At 29.9% G+C, this 19,441-nt stretch overlaps 1 long non-coding RNA gene across 2 annotated transcripts; it reads left to right on the top strand.

Annotated features, from left to right (window-relative positions):
• Positions 1 to 271: 271 nt before the first annotated feature.
• LOC129981586 (uncharacterized) lies at positions 272 to 10,459 on the top strand. 2 transcript variants are annotated; one of them, XR_008785327.1, is made up of 4 exons: positions 272 to 349; positions 7,984 to 8,045; positions 8,438 to 8,529; positions 10,349 to 10,459. It is a non-coding gene; the product is annotated as an uncharacterized LOC129981586 (long non-coding RNA). The 2 variants fall into 2 exon arrangements; XR_008785328.1 differs by lacking the exon at positions 10,349 to 10,459 and adding an exon at positions 9,624 to 9,747.
• The last annotated feature ends 8,982 nt before the right edge of the window (positions 10,460 to 19,441 follow it).

Consider the following 19,441-nt stretch of genomic DNA (forward strand, 5'->3'; position numbering starts at 1 on the left):
TAATTGAGAGACTTTTTATGAAGAATGCAGATGTCTGTGCTTAAAAATTATCCAAGATGATTTATTTATAAATAACAGAAACTTTATTTATAGATTGTCACGGATAATCCTGTACTCCAAAAGATTATCAGAACCTGAGGTGTCACGAACGTTTCTAAGAGATCTGGAGAAATTGTAAGCTAAAACAAAAAAATTGGCGATGATGAATGAACGCCAAGTGACAGCGCACCAAATAACGTCGCCAAGCGTTGGCCTTTTATTTTGACGGCCGCGGCCTCATCTATCACGAAAGCTGAGCTCCCGAAGACAAGCAGCCTCCGTAAAAATAGAGGTTTGCCAGATTGGCAAGGTAAGTGCATTATTTGCGAGATTAAATTAATTTAGAAAATACTTTTTTTAATTATATTGATTGAACTGAATTATATTTGAAAAGTATTTATTTATACCGAAAAATATTGATTAAATCCATAATTAGGATAAATAATTAAAAAGTTTTTCTGGCACTGGAAGTTCTATTTTGATACTGAAAAAAATCTGAGTACTTAAAAAAATAAATAAAAAAATATTTGTTTGAATAGAAAATGACACATGCATTTATTTTATGAGTATAGAATAAAATAAATTTCTGCAGTTTGTTCAGAATAATGAATTATATCAAGTAAGACTACTTTTTTGACCATTAAACTATTATTGTCTAGTAATTGTATAAATATTGGGGAAAATATTGGATAAGTATTAAATGTCATGCTGCCAGTTTTCTTTTCTTCAAAATTATCTGACATATTATTTCAACGGCTTAGATTTTTATTAAAAAGTTCTGAATAAAACTAGTATTTATAATTTCTCATATGCCACTCAAATAATATAATACCAAAATTTAACGCATTGAGCTTTTTAATTTGTAGATTTTTTTTTTGTTCATGATGATTTTATAATAATAATGAAAAAAAAATGTGTTCCTTTTCAACATAATTTTTTTTTTCGCGAGCATAACTTACAGAAGGGGGAAAAAAATCGGTGAAATTGATTCCTATATTTATATCCATATTTTTGTGTCCGTGGATATTCAGATAATTATAAAAATATGGTTACTATTTTTTTATATATAAATTTAGTAATATATTATTTTTTATACGTATAAATTCATGAGAAGAAGTTTTACAAAAACTTATTCCGTTTCCTATTAATATCAACATATTGCAACCAAAACTTTGCATGTATTGAGTTTTGTTGTTTATTTTCTCAAGCATTATTAAAGATACACTACTATTTTCTCATGATTTCACTGCATAAGATGCTATTCAGAGAATATTCATTTCCTATTTATTCACGTATATTCCACCCTAAAATTTGCTCGAAAAGAGGTCATTTACTATTCTGAAAACGGTTTGCATTCAATTTACGCTCTTCTTATCACAGAAGTGCTTAAATGGAACTAATCTCCTATGAATTGACTTTAAGTGCAAAGAATCCAAACATTCCGCTCAAGAACGTTGATACTTCTACTATGAAATCATTTGAAATAACAGAAACCGAAGGAATTGAACCACTCCATCGAAGAGCTTTGGTCACGTGTTTGTAAAAGCATATGAAGTGCGTTCAAAGGCAAAGAGTTGAAATCATTCTTTCTACTACGTTAGTCAAATGATGTTGAAATTTTATGAATTGACTATAAATGCTAGGAATTCATTAATTTCGTCCAAGAATATTGATCACGTGACTTTAAAATCATATTAATGAACGCCAAACGTAAGCAATTCAACCATTCCATCCAATAACGTTGATGATGTCATTGTGAAATCCTATGAACTGATTCCAAACACAAGGAATTGAACCGACTCTGTTTTGCGATATCTCTCAAAACTGGCGTTGTATTAAAACCATCTATGACATACTTAAGGGTTGTGAACTTTCATATAAAAGAACAACTGTCAAAATTGGATCAAAGTTTGGGATTGATTCTTTGGTTTTTGTCAATTATTTTATTTATATGAATCATTTATCAGTTCTGCCTTGCCTATTCTCTCGCTTTTTCCCTCTTTTTGATATGTTTTATTAATAATTACTCATTCTTACTGCAAGTATTCAAATAGTTTCAAAATATTGAACATTTTTACATTCAACTGAATTATTCTATATGTTTAGCTATCATAAAGGAGGGGGGAGTATAAAATAATAAAGACTGGAAGGTAACTAATTAAAAGTAATTCTAATATCCAACTTTTAAGTTCGACTTAACAATTACATATTGTTAAAATTCAAAATAAAATTTCACTTTAAAATGCATAAATATACATTTGGACCCAAAATCCAATATACACCTGAGCATATAAACTATGTTTTTCCTAGCATACTAACTTTTGTTTTAATGAAATTATGATTCTCACTTCAAGCCCATCCCCTACCAAAATGTGGAGGAAAAAAATATGTCATTTTTATATAAAAATAAATAAGTAAAGCACTTAGATGAAAAAGAATGCCACTAAAATGAGTATACAGTTTTATCAATTTTGTTACAGTAAGAAAATTAATATTTAGTTTAAAAAACTGTTGTCTGTAACACTACTTGTAATAGCTTAGGCATGGCTATGACCGATTTTTTTTTGTTGTTGTTTCAAATAAAAGTTTAGCTCATTCTTTCTTAAAACTTTCTTGAGATTCTGTTTACTTGTCCCCTCAAGTTCATGGATGGATTTCACCAACTGAGACCTTAAATTTTCTATAACATTTAAGTCTGGAGATTATAGTTGCGTGTGTAGTTGTTGCTTGCATGGTACAACAAATATAATTTGCCAATCCGCGCAGTATGCTTCGGATTCTTGTCTTGCTGAAAGATGAAGTTTGACCCTAGTCCTAATCTATCAACACTTTTTGTAAGTTATTCTTTAAAATGTCAAGATATACCAGTCTATCCATAATTCCATCAATAAAAAAAGTTATTTTACTTCATTTCCAGATATACAACCAAGAAAGATTACGGATCCACCTCATATTTAACCATCTTTAGTATGTTTTTAGGATCCAGCTCTTTTCCAATTTCCCACCACACTTTATATCATCCATCACTCCCATATCGGTTAAATTTGCTTTCATCAGAGAAAAAACACAGTCCCAGAATGATTCAGGCTTTGAAATACGTTTTTTCCCCCAAAAAAATAGCCTCTTTTTTCTGTTGCTGCAACTAAGTGATTTCCTCATTGGAGTACGAACATGAAATCTGCAATATGAAGAAAACGCCAAATAGTTTCAGCTGAAAGTTTTTTTCCAATTTCTGAGGACATTGATGATGTAAGTTTTGGAGCACTTAATTCTGGATTTTCCTTTATGAAAACATATAATTTTCATCTCTGCAGTAATGCTCAACATTTCCTTACATGCACTTCCTGGAATATTGACCACATACGACACTTTTGTAGTAATTTTTGGAGACAACCAAGATTTTCTTCAATGAATGAAGAAATTTCTCGAAGATAATTACCATCTTTCGACCACTTGATGAATAGACAACTTGTGTTCTCAATTTTCCATCCAGAGTTTATTTCAAGGGTTTTTATTGAGGGAAAAATAGGTGCATTAAAAAAAATCTTATGACGTTTCTATGCTTGGAGTGCAACTATAGAATGCCAAGAAAAATTTCTTCGGAAAAAATGGTGATAAACTCAAAAATTGTTTAGCTGTATAATCAATTTTGTGATTACCACAAGAAAATTATTTAATTAAAACATTTTGAAGATTTCATATTTGTTTTTTAATCCGATATATTTCTTAATATACTGTTTAACATTTCTATAAATATTAAGCTTAAATGGTACGTTTGTATTATATTTTAACATCTTTAAAGAAGAGAGTGATTGGTATATACTCAATTTTGAGACCCACTGTATTTCTAATGTAGGAAATATTTTCATGTCATTTTTTAAAAAAATATTTGGTGAAAATTCATTGCGGAATTTATAAAAATCATTCGACGACTGCAATCAAAATTCATATACAAAGGACAGATCCAATAAATAAAATAATAATAAATAAAATTTAATTTTATAATGCACAATATTTCCAATTAATTATTTTTATTTTAGTAATATTTAAGGCAAAAAAGAGAATATTTAAATTTGTTCTCATTAATAATTTTTATGAACTATATGCTAATGTTTATAAACAAGCTTTCTCAATTAAATAAGATAAAAAAAATCCATGAAAGCCTTCCACGGCTTGTAATACGTAATTTAAAGTTAAACTAGAAAGTCCTAAGAAGTCTTGATTGATGTTATGAACCCTAAAAGTTGTTACTTAAGGATATGAGCTCTAAGAATTCTAGAATAATGTATCAAATAGACAAATTTGAAATGCCTAAGAAATAAATGTCAAAGAATTGATACCCTCTAAGTCCCCTTTAATCCATTTTTTTCTTTTAGTGCTATGTATTTAATCAGTATAGAGTTTCCAGTAGAAATAGAATATAGATAAAATTGTTTTAAATATGCCTCAAGTTTATAAAAATATTATTATTTTATTTTTTTCTGATAATTTAATTAGAAGCACGTAATTTTTTGCTATTAATACAAAATCCATCAATTGCAGAGTTTGAAAATCCATCATCGCTAAATATGTAATGATAGTCACTTTGAATGGTGATGGCGACGAATTTGGCGACGTTCAGGAATGATTGGCAGCTGAAAAGCGGCAACCCCTCGAAAAAGACAGCCGCTCTTTTCGTTGGGAAAGTATGATGAATGGCCAGCCGACGCAAGGTTAGGGCTTCAAGCTTCTACAACATAATCCTCACCAATGAATGGCAGCTTAGGCTGCACGCCATTTTTATGGGTCCCCGGAAAAGCACATTGCACTCCTCTTTCCATGTCAAAATTGATCGGAAGATCAGGTTCAGAACTTTCTCTAACTCGTAAAGACTTCGAACTCATAAAGATCCGTTAAAGCAAACCAGGGAGAAAAAAAAATTCATGGAAGGAAACTGATAAACATTAACGAGAATATTTTTCTAAGAGTTTGTATGCAAAAATATTCATGCGAACGCCGTGTTTACATTTGTTTCATAATGTGATCCATAAATGAAAACTTTTATGTGGTCTGTAAATTTGTTTTGATAATTGTAACATTGGATCCAATGATGATTAAATATAACATCTGAATTGTAATAAAGTTATTTAAATAATTTGTATAAGCTTTTATTAAACGTGTAATATTCTGTTTTTGTAAAGATGGGATATTATAATAATTTCGTCATTCATGTGTTGAAGTGTTAGAATTTTGAAACTTTACACTCATGTGTGGTTTCAATGGTGATATACAATTTTATAATTTATAGACCTCCAACATCAATAAATTTTGTTTTCATATAAGCAGTGTTATCTGGCAGTAAATCGGAAGAACATTTTTTTGCATATTCCATAAACTTTATAAAAATAAATTAGAAATTAAGATTAAAATGTGGGGTATAATTAAAATAGAATAACTTTCACAATTTTTTTTTTTACTACATTTATTTAATCGAACTTCTTTGATGATTAAGATGGTGGAATCTGATAATCAATATTTTACTCATTTCCTCATGTGCTAAAATTTTGAAATTCTGTAAAATTACATGTCTGTAATAACAATAGAATACTTTTAAATTTTCAAAGCATAATTAAACCTTTCATTTTAAAAAATTATTCATCATCAAAGGCTGCATTTAAGGAAGAATTTTAGTAAAGTTGATTAAAAGGTTACATAATAAGTGGATTAAGGAATTACAACATATGTAAAAGAAAAAAATGATAATCGTAAAAATTAAAAGTTTTATCAGAGTTAACTTATAATAAATGTAGTGAAAAAAAATGTTAAAATGTTGAAAATAGTAATTTTAATCAGGAACTAGGAACTTGAAACAAAAACATGTATGGTGCTGAAATCCAATATCTTATGGAAAATTGTCTTCATAATGAATATTATTTTTTTTTAAGCGAAAATTCTGAACATTTTTTTTTTTTTTTTTTTTTTGAAAATTGAATACATTGCGTGTTCATTGAAGTCGCTTGTATCAGTGCCTCACAAATCGATGATATAAACCTTTGACCAGATTTTATTTAAAATTTAGAAATAATGGATCCAGTCTAATCAACTACCTAAATCCACTGGATCAGAGGAGCCCACAGATAGGTTAATTTTAAAATTTTATCTTCCTTGTCTCCCAAATAAATAAGTTTGTAGAAATTACAAATTCTATGAATTATAAAATATTAAGATAATATTAATACTTCATTAAGAATAATTAATTAAATTCCTATATGTTTAATTATAGGTATATTTGGCTATTGGAATATTTATAAATGCGGAGTCTCTGCTGCAAGAACATTGTGTACAATTGTGAATTGCCAGAAACCTTGGGTCGTAATGGAAAAGCAAATAAAGAATAATTTAAAAAAAAGTTAATAAAATAAAAATATTAATTATAATATAAAATAATACGTGTTGTAATCATAAAATATAAAATAATAATAATAGTAAAACGCGTGGAAATGTAAAACTAATTTTGCCTCTTTACTTAAAAAAAAAAAAAAAAAAAAAAACCTTCATAATATGTACTACTTGGAGCCGCAATGTACCTAAATCTGTAACTGCATTTCATTATACTAATAAAAGCGTTTTTTCTTTATAAATTGATTGTTTGTTTTCATTATATCTATTTTTGTATAATATTAGTAAAATTAATGAAAAATAGAATAAGATAACTTTCCGCTTGCAATGCAAATTTATTACAGAAGATTCTCATAAAGCTTACGCATTTGTTTTCCTATGCATGCAATGTTTCCGAATTTCATTCTTCTTTGCTATATTATAGTGCTAAAAAAATAAAACATCATTATAACGGTTTCAGTTTCTCTCAACAAATTTTTTCAGTTTTCATCAGATTCTTTCAAAGAGCGAGGGAAAGAACATGCATAACTTAGAAGTCAGCCAAAACCATGGCTTGTGCAGACATAACAACAAGTTCTTGTTAAGATGCCTGCAAGTAACTGTTTATATCTGTTGATGATATTTTTCCGAGTAGTAGTTTACTGATGCAACATTTTTGAATATGCATTTTATTCAGTAAATTTTTTCTTCTGTCGTTAACTATGAACTTAGTCAAACTTGGCTTGGAAAACTTTTGATTATTCTTTCTCCAAAATGTTTAAGTTTTATACATAAATATTCAATCCTTCTTATATTAAATTCAGTTAAAAATCATTTGTAAAAAATAAATGTTTCTTAAAAAGGATTTAATTAATGATATAAGAAAAAAAAATATCTTTAAATGTGGAAATCTGGTCTGATATATAGCATCAAAGTAATATTTTACGGCGTGATTTTTAAATGAATAAATAATCTGAATTCCTAATAAATTAATTAACAAACATAGAAGATTTGAACGATGAAAATTTTGCGTAAAAGACAAATTTCTAATAAAATAGGTACTCAGTAATCCAGCAAATATAAGATCAGAAGACTCGCGGATTGATGATAGCTTAGAATTGTTAGAAGCTTATAAAAAAAGGATTTTAATAGCAAATCTATGTTTATTGCACAATTTACTACAAAACATACCAAATTATGCAGGAAATTACATATAGCAAATATAACAAAATATAATTCAAAATCCTAATTTTCTCGTCAAGTCGATGTTACAGAATTTGTTTTTCTTTTAACGGTCCCCAATTGCCTTTCTGAAAACGCAGGATTTTAAGTGAGACATTGATACAACGGTGGATTGTTGAAAGTTTACTGTAAAGGTGTTTATTATAAATAGTTAAAAAGAGATAGTTTAACTTACATTCAATTGGTACGATCGAATTGATGACATTGGCACTTCGTAAAAGATGGAGCATAAAATTTTGCAATTAGGGCATTTATTTTTATTTGAGTCTTTTATCGTTTGCAAAAGTTTTTTTAAGGATGTGTTTAGATTTTTGAATAGTTTATTTATGTCTTTACATTTTGTAGAGAGGAACTATCAGAGCTGGATTAGTGAAAGCCAACTATAGTTGAGGTGGAGGCAAGATGAGGTAATTGAATCCCTGATTCACTTGGTGGTGTAATCTCGCTGACAATGTCGGTACTGCAAAAAACAACCACTGTGGTAACAATTTTGTTTTAATTGTTAAATTTTTGCAAAGTTTTTTAAACAAGTGGTGAAATTTCTCCAAGATAGTAAATTTGCGTCAATGCAGCTTCATGCCAGAATAAATTATTTATAGTTATTTATTTACAACGATGTATTTTAATAGAATATGTAGTTCTCAGCGATTAATTAGCATAGTTTATAACTATTCTTGTTAGAGATCTAATCAATAAAGAGTATTAACCGTCCATTATTCAATCGAGGATACGTAAAATGAAAACTATTACTGGATCCATCCTATTCCATTTTCGCTAAGTAGTACTTTTTTCTTTTCAGATTAATGAAGATTGTTCCGATGCATATAAAGAAGACCCATTAAGGAGAGTGAGGTATTGAATCGATGAAAATGCTCCTCAGCTATGTTTGAGGTAACCTAACTGGGGATGATATTGGGTGTTTTTAATGTGTTTATACAAATTTACAGTCCACTGGATTCGGAATTAGAAGTGGTGAGTTGTGTAAGTCATAAGCAGATGAAAGCGATGAAGATGATGAGTTGATTTATCTCAGTTAGAAGATTAGCATAATTTTTTTCACTTGGTAGAGGCAGATTGAAGTTTTATTTATCAAATAAAAATAACATCATTATTTAATTAATTAAAAATAGAAAATAATTAATGATGCTTTTAATATATCATTAAAAAGATAATTAATGAACAATAATATTTAATTTCTTGTAAAAAGTTTTAAGAAAAAAAAATGCCAATTTTATGACCCCAAGAGCATTAAGATCCTTACCATACTCCATCAGGTAAGCTTTCTTCTGAAGACGTTTCTTTTTAATTGCATGCTTATATAGAAGAAAAATTGTTTGTTTATCATTGTTTCATTTTGACCACTTTCAGTATGTTATATACATTACTCAAAGATTTTCAAAAAAATTTCTTAAAATATATCCATATCTCGCCAAATATTACCAAACATCATACCACTCATAAAATCTGGCAGACTCTTTAAATAAACGTGAAAATTCCCTTGATCAATAATAAAAATAAAAATAAAAAAAAATCTATAAAAAGTGAGTGGAGGCAGCCAACTAAGCGTCGGAGCCATGATTTGTGGGACATGGTCTTATCAAGTTTTGCGCGGGGTATGCAACGTGTTCGGGATCATGTGGGGGTCATCTGCCTTCTCCACTTTTATCAGTTTGTTACATCCTCAGCCTCCCCCAGGGAGTGCTCTACGGGAGAGGGGAGAGAGTTAGTCAGCAAAGAACGATCTACAAGGGTTGCCGCCGGGATTGCTTTTGTCGCCAAATCCTTTGCGATTCATTTTCGGACTAGATGAATACTTCTGAAAGAAGAATTAGAAGTCAGCTTATTAAAAATTTGTTTTAAAAGTGAAAAATCAGTAGATGTTAAAGTATGCGTGTAAATTTAGGGGTTGGCATTATGAGGTTTTTTTTATGATTAGGAAGTGAAATTCTATAAAACTTTAAAATCACACTCAATAATTGTTTTAGGAATGGCGCATAATTTTGAAAAGATGATAACAGCTGAATTGGTACCCTCTCCGGAAATTTCCATATTTCGCCATGTCTCTAAGAAAATGATTGATATATGATAAATGTATTGGAAAAATTTGACAGCATTTATCCATCATATTGTTAGAAAATATTTATTAAATGATATATATAATAAAGTATTATTATAAGTGAATCATACTTATCATAATTGATTTTAGTGTTACTAATATCAATTTATTTTATAAACTTCGAAAGTTTTGCTTTAAATGGAAAACAAACGAAGAAATTTAAGCCAATAAAATTTATAAAAACATTTATAAAAAAATAAGATATTAAAAAAATCAGGATTTGAAAATAAAAAAAAATAATTAAAATTTAAGATTTATCACTAGATATATATAAGATATATTTTTAAAATTCATAATTTTATCAAATTCACAAAATGGTTATTATACATTTTATTATTTATTTAGTGAACTAAAACAGTTTTTTCATTTAAATATCTTTTAGTTTATTTAATTTCATATCTTAATATCTTTTAGTTTATTCAAATATTTGAAGCATTTGTTCCAAATATTTCACAATAAGAAGAAAAAAAAATATTTAAAATAGAGGTTAAAAGTATTTTTGAATTTTAAGATAATTTTTTTAATGAATGTATATAATTACCTATATTATATATATATATATATATATATATTATTGTTTGTGTTTCCACTTAGGGTGCTGAAAAAAAATTCTAACAAAGATAGGACTATGGTTTTTTCTCCCCTTCCAGCCAAGCAGGAGAAATTCTGCAAGAATATCAATTAAATATAATAATAAATTCCGAATTTTAAAAAAATCGAAATTGATTTTATGTGTAGGTCATTAATGATTATATGACTCTTTTTTAGAATGAAGTAAAAAGGATTCACTGACTATATAAATTTTGATGTTATAATAATGATGATTTTGAAAAATCACATGTCATTCACCTGAATGTCAAGCAATCATTGTTTTATTCTTTTGTTAACAAAATCCTAAAAGAAAGCGAGATTTGCTAGTTAATAATTTTATTAATTTGTTCCAAGTAAAAATTTTAATAATTAATAGACAATTCCATGATAAATTAAATTCAAAATGTTCGTTAATGTACTTTAATGGATTATTAGTGCTTACAAATGTCGATTTTTAAATTGCAGACAATTTTTTAAAAACCCGTTTACTTTCTTAAAAATACGATAGAAAATAATAAAGCAACAATAAATTTAATTTAAAATAAATTCATTCAATTATATTAATAAATTAATTTTTAAGAATTTACTGCCAGTCCTTAAATTATTAAACACTATCAAACTACTTGTAAACTTGCTAGAATATTTCCTTATGCATTTTTAATGAGAAAAACTCTTAACCTAAAAATAAAGCATTTTTTTTTTTTTCAAATTTGATAGATTATGACTTCCACTTATCAGCAAATATCTCCTAAAACTGAAATTTAAACAATTAAAAATTTTATTGCTTATTTATTTGCTCATAAGGATAATATATATATTTATAACATATTTAAAACTGCATTTTAAGTAAAAAAAAAAATTAAATCTTAAGTAATCTTCTTTAATATTAAGTAAAAAATTTTATATGCATTTGCTTATTATAATTATTTTTTAATCTACTAATTTCATAATTCAAATTTTCATAATAATAAATTAAATGTATGAGAAAGAGTAATTATTAAGTCTCTTATTTCATTTTCTTTTCTTTTTTTGTTTAAGGTAGAAAAATAAGATTTTTTAAAATTATTGTTGTGAAGTATGTTAATGTGGTTATAGATTTTTGCATCAAGTTTATCAGTAAACTGTGAACTTTTATCGGACAAAAAAAAATGATAAAAACAGTAAAGTTTGAAAACTTATATTGCCAGTTAAAATAGCCATTTTATTATTATTTCAAATTTCTAAATGAAAAATGTCAAGAGCGGTTTTAATCTTCAAATATTCTACACACATGAAGACATAATGATTTCGTGATAAGAATAATGACTTTATACTCTATGAAGGATTTTAATATGGTTATAGATTTTTGCATCAAGTTTGACCAGTATACTTTAAACTTTTCTAGGACAAAAATAATAATAATAAGGCAGTGAAGTTTGAAAATTTATATTGCCAATAGAAATGACTATTTTATTATTATTTTAAATTACTAAATGAAAAATGTCAAGAGCGTTTTTAATCTTCAAATATTCTACACACATGAAGACATAATGATTTGGTGATAAGAATAATGACTTTATACTCTACGAAGGATTTTATTATGGTTATAGATTTTTGCATCAAGTTTGACCAGTATACTTTAAACTTTTCTAGGACAAAAATAATAATAATAATAAGGTAGTGAAGTTTGAAAATTTATATTGCCAATAGAAATGACTATTTTATTATTATTTTAAATTACTAAATGAAAAATGTCAAGAGCGTTTTTAATCTTCAAATATTCTACACACATGAAGACATAATGATTTGGTGATAAGAATAATGACTTTATACTCTACGAAGGATTTTATTATGGTTATAGATTTTTGCATCAAGTTTGACCAGTATACTTTAAACTTTTCTAGGACAAAAATAATAATAATAATAAGGCAGTGAAGTTTGAAAATTTATATTGCCAATAGGAATGACTATTTTATTATTATTTTAAATTACTAAATGAAAAATGTCAAGAGCGTTTTTAATCTTCAAATATTCTACACACATGAAGACATAATGATTTGGTGATAAGAATAATGACTTTATACTCTACGAAGGATTTTATTATGGTTATAGATTTTTGCATCAAGTTTGACCAGTATACTTTAAACTTTTCTAGGACAAAAATAATAATAATAATAAGGCAGTGAAGTTTGAAAATTTATATTGCCAATAGAAATGACTATTTTATTATTATTTTACATTACTAAAAATCAGGCACTTTTCCATTCTTCTTCTATACATATGAGGACTTGGTGGCCTGGTTGTAAGAATTGTGACTTTATATTTGAAGCGCAGTATTATGGATTTAGAGATATAGTATATTAAATATTTGCTCCTTATTGGATTTGGTTCATGCTAAGTCTGCCGCTGAGAATTCCATATATTTGGGTGGAAAGAAACTTTGGAAAGTTGAAGGAATTTATCTACATTCCTTGTCATTTGGTTTAAAATGATGATGTCTGTCAAGTAAATGCCTCGCTTGTAGTTTTAAAAAGAGACGATTATGTAGCTGAATTAAACTACGATGTATATGTGAGCCATTTTAAGACGAACATTGTATTTTTAACTATAGATGTAAATCAGTTCAAAACTGTCAAAGCTTCTATATCACCCCATTGAGCTTTTGGATCTTAATGACAGCTTTAACACGCATGGCTAATTTTTTGATGGAGAAGGTTTCTAGCCTTGGAATCTCCGGTCTTTTTGTCAAGATTCTACAGTAAGCTAAAAGTTTGTTCGAGAAATTTGTTTTGTTCATGTTTATTGAAATTAAACTTGAAAAGAAGCTGTTACTGTTACTTAGTGATTGCAAAATGATAATTTCCTTCTTCTGCCAAACAGCGAAACTGTGCCATTTGTGACAGCTCTTTGGCGGCGCTGGTAAATCGCGGTCTACTAAGCTCGTCAGATGGTGGCTGGAGGCGATTGAGCTTAAAAAAATAAATTCAACAAAACTGCAGAATAAAAATTGTCTCTGGTTTCCGAACATAACCTAAGGGCTATCTCTGCCCCTCTTCGAAAAAGCTACCCGGGTATTTATTTAAAAAAAAATATATAATCGAGTAAGGTAATAAAGTGTTAAAGAGCGAAGCGTCTCAAGTGCCGATTTTCCTCTCTTGTCAATATTAGAGAAAGAGGCGATTTTTTTTTCCCTCTTTGGCGCAAAGAGCTGACGGCAACGTGGATCGGGTTTTCAATCAAGGGTTTTCCCCACTATCTTCTGAGAGCCTTTAAGTGCTATAAAAAGATTAGCTTTGTTACATTTCTGCTCAACTAAACTGGATCTCAGGATTGTGAAAGTGACTCATGGTGCCACGCAGTAATAAGATTCGAGTCGATTAAAAATAATTGGGTGATTGATGGAAGGGGGGGATATGCTTATCAAAATAATTATTTAAGAACACTTATTTGTGTGCGAGTAAGAATTATGGACAAAGAATTTACGTAAGTAAAGAATGTAGATAATAATATCATTACTAGGAAACTATGCAACTGAATGATGCGAGATTAATTAAGAACAAAAAAGACACAATGATTCATGATAATGATTTAGCATAAAAAAAAAGAAAGCCGATAAATGTAATTTTGGATTAATTTAGAAATGAAAAACAGCGAAGACGTATAGCAGAAACAATTATGAAGAAATAGAAAGGATTTATGATAAGTTTGTTATTTCTCGAATGTGAATCTTTTGATCACACTTTACTGAATTTATGCAATTAATAATTAGGATTTTTTTTCTCAGTACAGTCGAAGGTCTTTTAGATAAGGCTGCAATTGAGGACCTTACACAAAATGCGATTTTTAAATTTAAGAAAAATTTTTTTCACAGTGACTTGCGAAACTATTTACTTGAAATGATGTATAAGAGCACTTTTGAAAATGTGTATTAGATACTAATTCATAGTACAAAATGAATTCTAGAACTAGCAGCGTAGTGATGGAAAGAAATGGTAAGTTTGCGCCAAAAGCTTTGAAGGACATTCTTTTTGCTATTAGTGAGTTTATATCCTTATATAAAGTCATTTATGCTATAACGAAACAGGGAGCAAATAAAGTAAAATAAAATAAAATAAATAAATAAATAATAATAATGTCACGACCTGAACGCAACTGTTCGTTTCAGAATCCCGGAATTAGCACTTCTCGATGATTGCACTTTGCTAAGGGGTGTTACTAATGAAGATGAGCGGTTATTATGTCTCCTAATTCCATGAATAATCTAAATTCACCCTAATACTAAATCCAGATACCTCCTCCTTTCAGTTTCCGTCCCTATCTTTCTTCACGAAATAAGCACTTCCTGACACATGCGCAAAAGCGCAGAGGGTTTTCGAATCCGAAAATGAAAGATATGTTGAGTTTATGTTTGATCACTGAAAATGACAGCGGTTCTGGGAGGAAGAAATTATACGCCACTTACCTTCGTTATGGCACTAGACTGGTAGGTTGGAAACGGTGTATAAAAAGTAATTAGTAATTTTAAATTGGAAGTTCCCACATTTTTAAACATTGGACCCCGCATTTTCGAAAATGAATCTATAGCGACTCACTTCATCCTCGGCGAATGAAAGATGAGCAGCATACGTTCAGAAATTTCAACGCGTCCAGGACGAGGTGAGTCGCTGTAGATTCTTCTGGTAGGTTGAAAATGGTGAATAAAAAGTAATTAGTAATTTTAAATTGGAAGTTCCCACATTTTTAAACATTGGACCCCGCATTTTCGAAAATGAATCTATAGCGACTCACTTCATCCTCGGCGAATGAAAGATGAGCAGCATACGTTCAGAAATTTCAACGCGTCCAGGACGAGGTGAGTCGCTGTAGATTTTTCTGGTAGGTTGAAAATGGTGAATAAAAAGTAATTAGTAATTTTAAATTGGAAGTTCCCACATTTTTAAACATTGGACCCCGCATTTTCGAAAATGAATCTATAGCGACTCACTTCATCCTCGGCGAATGAAAGATGAGCAGCATACGTTCAGAAATTTCAACGCGTCCAGGACGAGGTGAGTCGCTGTAGATTCTTCTGGTAGGTTGAAAATGGTGAATAAAAAGTAATTAGTAATTTTAAATTGGAAGTTCCCACATTTTTAAACATTGGACCCCGCATTTTCGAAAATGAATCTATAGCGACTCACTTCATCCTCGGCGAATGAAAGATGAGCAGCATACGTTCAGAAATTTCAACGCGTCCAGGACGAGGTGAGTCGCTGTAGATTCTTCTGGTAGGTTGAAAATGGTGAATAAAAAGTAATTAGTAATTTTAAATTGGAAGTTCCCACATTTTTAAACATTGGACCCCGCATTTTCGAAAATGAATCTATAGCGACTCACTTCATCCTCGGCGAATGAAAGATGAGCAGCATACGTTCAGAAATTTCAACGCGTCCAGGACGAGGTGAGTCGCTGTAGATTCTTCTGGTAGGTTGAAAATGGTGAATAAAAAGTAATTAGTAATTTTAAATTGGAAGTTCCCACATTTTTAAACATTGGACCCCGCATTTTCGAAAATGAATCTATAGCGACTCACTTCATCCTCGGCGAATGAAAGATGAGCAGCATACGTTCAGAAATTTCAACGCGTCCAGGACGAGGTGAGTCGCTGTAGATTCTTCTGGTAGGTTGAAAATGGTGAATAAAAAGTAATTAGTAATTTTAAATTGGAAGTTCCCACATTTTTAAACATTGGACCCCGCATTTTCGAAAATGAATCTATAGCGACTCACTTCATCCTCGGCGAATGAAAGATGAGCAGCATACGTTCAGAAATTTCAACGCGTCCAGGACGAGGTGAGTCGCTGTAGATTCTTCTGGTAGGTTGAAAATGGTGAATAAAAAGTAATTAGTAATTTTAAATTGGAAGTTCCCACATTTTTAAACATTGGACCCCGCATTTTCGAAAATGAATCTATAGCGACTCACTTCATCCTCGGCGAATGAAAGATGAGCAGCATACGTTCAGAAATTTCAACGCGTCCAGGACGAGGTGAGTCGCTGTAGATTCTTCTGGTAGGTTGAAAATGGTGAATAAAAAGTAATTAGTAATTTTAAATTGGAAGTTCCCACATTTTTAAACATTGGACCCCGCATTTTCGAAAATGAATCTATAGCGACTCACTTCATCCTCGGCGAATGAAAGATGAGCAGCATACGTTCAGAAATTTCAACGCGTCCAGGACGAGGTGAGTCGCTGTAGATTCTTCTGGTAGGTTGAAAATGGTGAATAAAAAGTAATTAGTAATTTTAAATTGGAAGTTCCCACATTTTTAAACATTGGACCCCGCATTTTCGAAAATGAATCTATAGCGACTCACTTCATCCTCGGCGAATGAAAGATGAGCAGCATACGTTCAGAAATTTCAACGCGTCCAGGACGAGGTGAGTCGCTGTAGATTCTTCTGGTAGGTTGAAAATGGTGAATAAAAAGTAATTAGTAATTTTAAATTGGAAGTTCCCACATTTTTAAACATTGGACCCCGCATTTTCGAAAATGAATCTATAGCGACTCACTTCATCCTCGGCGAATGAAAGATGAGCAGCATACGTTCAGAAATTTCAACGCGTCCAGGACGAGGTGAGTCGCTGTAGATTCTTCTGGTAGGTTGAAAATGGTGAATAAAAAGTAATTAGTAATTTTAAATTGGAAGTTCCCACATTTTTAAACATTGGACCCCGCATTTTCGAAAATGAATCTATAGCGACTCACTTCATCCTCGGCGAATGAAAGATGAGCAGCATACGTTCAGAAATTTCAACGCGTCCAGGATGAGGTGAGTCGCTGTAGATTCTTCTGGTAGGTTGAAAATGGTGAATAAAAAGTAATTAGTAATTTTAAATTGGAAGTTCCCACATTTTTAAACATTGGACCCCGCATTTTCGAAAATGAATCTATAGCGACTCACTTCATCCTCGGCGAATGAAAGATGAGCAGCATACGTTCAGAAATTTCAACGCGTCCAGGACGAGGTGAGTCGCTGTAGATTCTTCTGGTAGGTTGAAAATGGTGAATAAAAAGTAATTAGTAATTTTAAATTGGAAGTTCCCACATTTTTAAACATTGGACCCCGCATTTTCGAAAATGAATCTATAGCGACTCACTTCATCCTCGGCGAATGAAAGATGAGCAGCATACGTTCAGAAATTTCAACGCGTCCAGGACGAGGTGAGTCGCTGTAGATTCTTCTGGTAGGTTGAAAATGGTGAATAAAAAGTAATTAGTAATTTTAAATTGGAAGTTCCCACATTTTTAAACATTGGACCCCGCATTTTCGAAAATGAATCTATAGCGACTCACTTCATCCTCGGCGAATGAAAGATGAGCAGCATACGTTCAGAAATTTCAACGCGTCCAGGATGAGGTGAGTCGCTGTAGATTCTTCTGGTAGGTTGAAAATGGTGTATAAAAAGTAATTAGTAATTTTAAATTGGAAGTTCCCACATTTTTAAACATTGGACCCCGCATTTTCGAAAATGAATCTATAGCGACTCACTTCATCCTCGGCGAATGAAAGATGAGCAGCATACGTTCAGAAATTTCAACGCGTCCAGGACGAGGTGAGTCGCTGTAGATTCTTCTGGTAGGTTGAAAATGGTGAATAAAAAGTAATTAGTAATTTTAAATTGGAAGTTCCCACATTTTTAAACATTGGACCCCGCATTTTCGAATGAATCTATAGCGACTCACTTCATCCTCGGCGAATGAAAGATGAGCAGCATACGTTCAGAAATTTCAACGCGTCCAGGATGAGGTGAGTTGCTGTAGATTCTTCTGGTAGGTTGAAAATGGTGAATAAAAAGTAATTAGTAATTTTAAATTGGAAGTTCCCACATTTTTTAACATTCGGCCCCGCATTTTCGAAAATGAATCTATAGCGACTCACTTCATCCTCGGCGAATGAAATATAAGCAGCATACGTTCACAAATTTCAACGCGTCTAGGATGAAGTGAGTCGCTGTAGATTCTGCTGTGCTGCTCATCTTTCAGTTTCATTGAAAACGAGTAGAACACATTCTTTCCAAAAGCAGTTTCCGAAATTGAACTTACATGAAAAAAAATATTAAATATTATTTAATAAAAAGAATTTCTAATGTAGGATTTGAAGATTTTAAGCCATATTGGAATTTGTAAATTTTGGATAGAAAAGTATATACATTTGGTATCTTATCGCTACCCGCAGCTTGGCAGCCCTTTTTAAAAACAATTCAGTTTCATGTTGATGCTTTTATCATTAAAGTATAGCTAAAAATACAAAATTTTGATTAAATACATTTTTATAGAGATAAGGTTAATTTATAATAATTAACATATTATTACCAAAAACATTTTAATCGTTCTTTTTTATCTCTTATTCCAAATAAAATTATTATCACTTCTGAAATAATTTTCCTTAAAACTGGCGCTAAATAATATAATTTCAAATATTTAAATTAATTCATATTAATATACAAATATAATCATCTTACATCGTTTAATTTGATCTATGTATGATAATGTATTGAACATTTAATTACAAATTACATTAACAATTCATTACGCTTTAGGTATTTAATGGGGATTTAGCAATAATAAGATATTTTCATGAGTTTAATGAGTAGCAATACATTATAAATGAACATAATATAATAAACGTTTATAAATATTAAAATTATAACCGACGCTACAAAATTTTCTGTCCAGACAATGGTGAAAGATTAGGTATAATAAAATAAGTGTTAAGAAGAAAAATATTAGTTAATTTTATATATTTCAGTTTATCGAGATAGGATTTTTAAACTCAAATTTTACGGATTTCTGTTATTCCTTTTTCTGTTGTTTCAGAAAGATTTGAAATTCAAATTTTTCCAAAATAAAGATCAAAGGTTACAGAATAACTAGCTTATCTTTTATTGTCTCTTAGTGTAAGGAACTGAAAGTAACTTCTTTTATATTAGAGAAAAAGAAAACTATTTGCTATATACGAGTGTTTCATATTTTACTTAGTTCCCAAGACTATATGTTAAAAAATTATAGTGCGTTGAAGATGTATTTAAAAATTGCCATTTTAGTTCAAAGAAATATATTGTAACTATACAAAT

This window comes from Argiope bruennichi, chromosome 8 (genome assembly GCF_947563725.1).
Source record: "Argiope bruennichi chromosome 8, qqArgBrue1.1, whole genome shotgun sequence".
Lineage (NCBI taxonomy): Eukaryota > Metazoa > Arthropoda > Arachnida > Araneae > Araneidae > Argiope > Argiope bruennichi.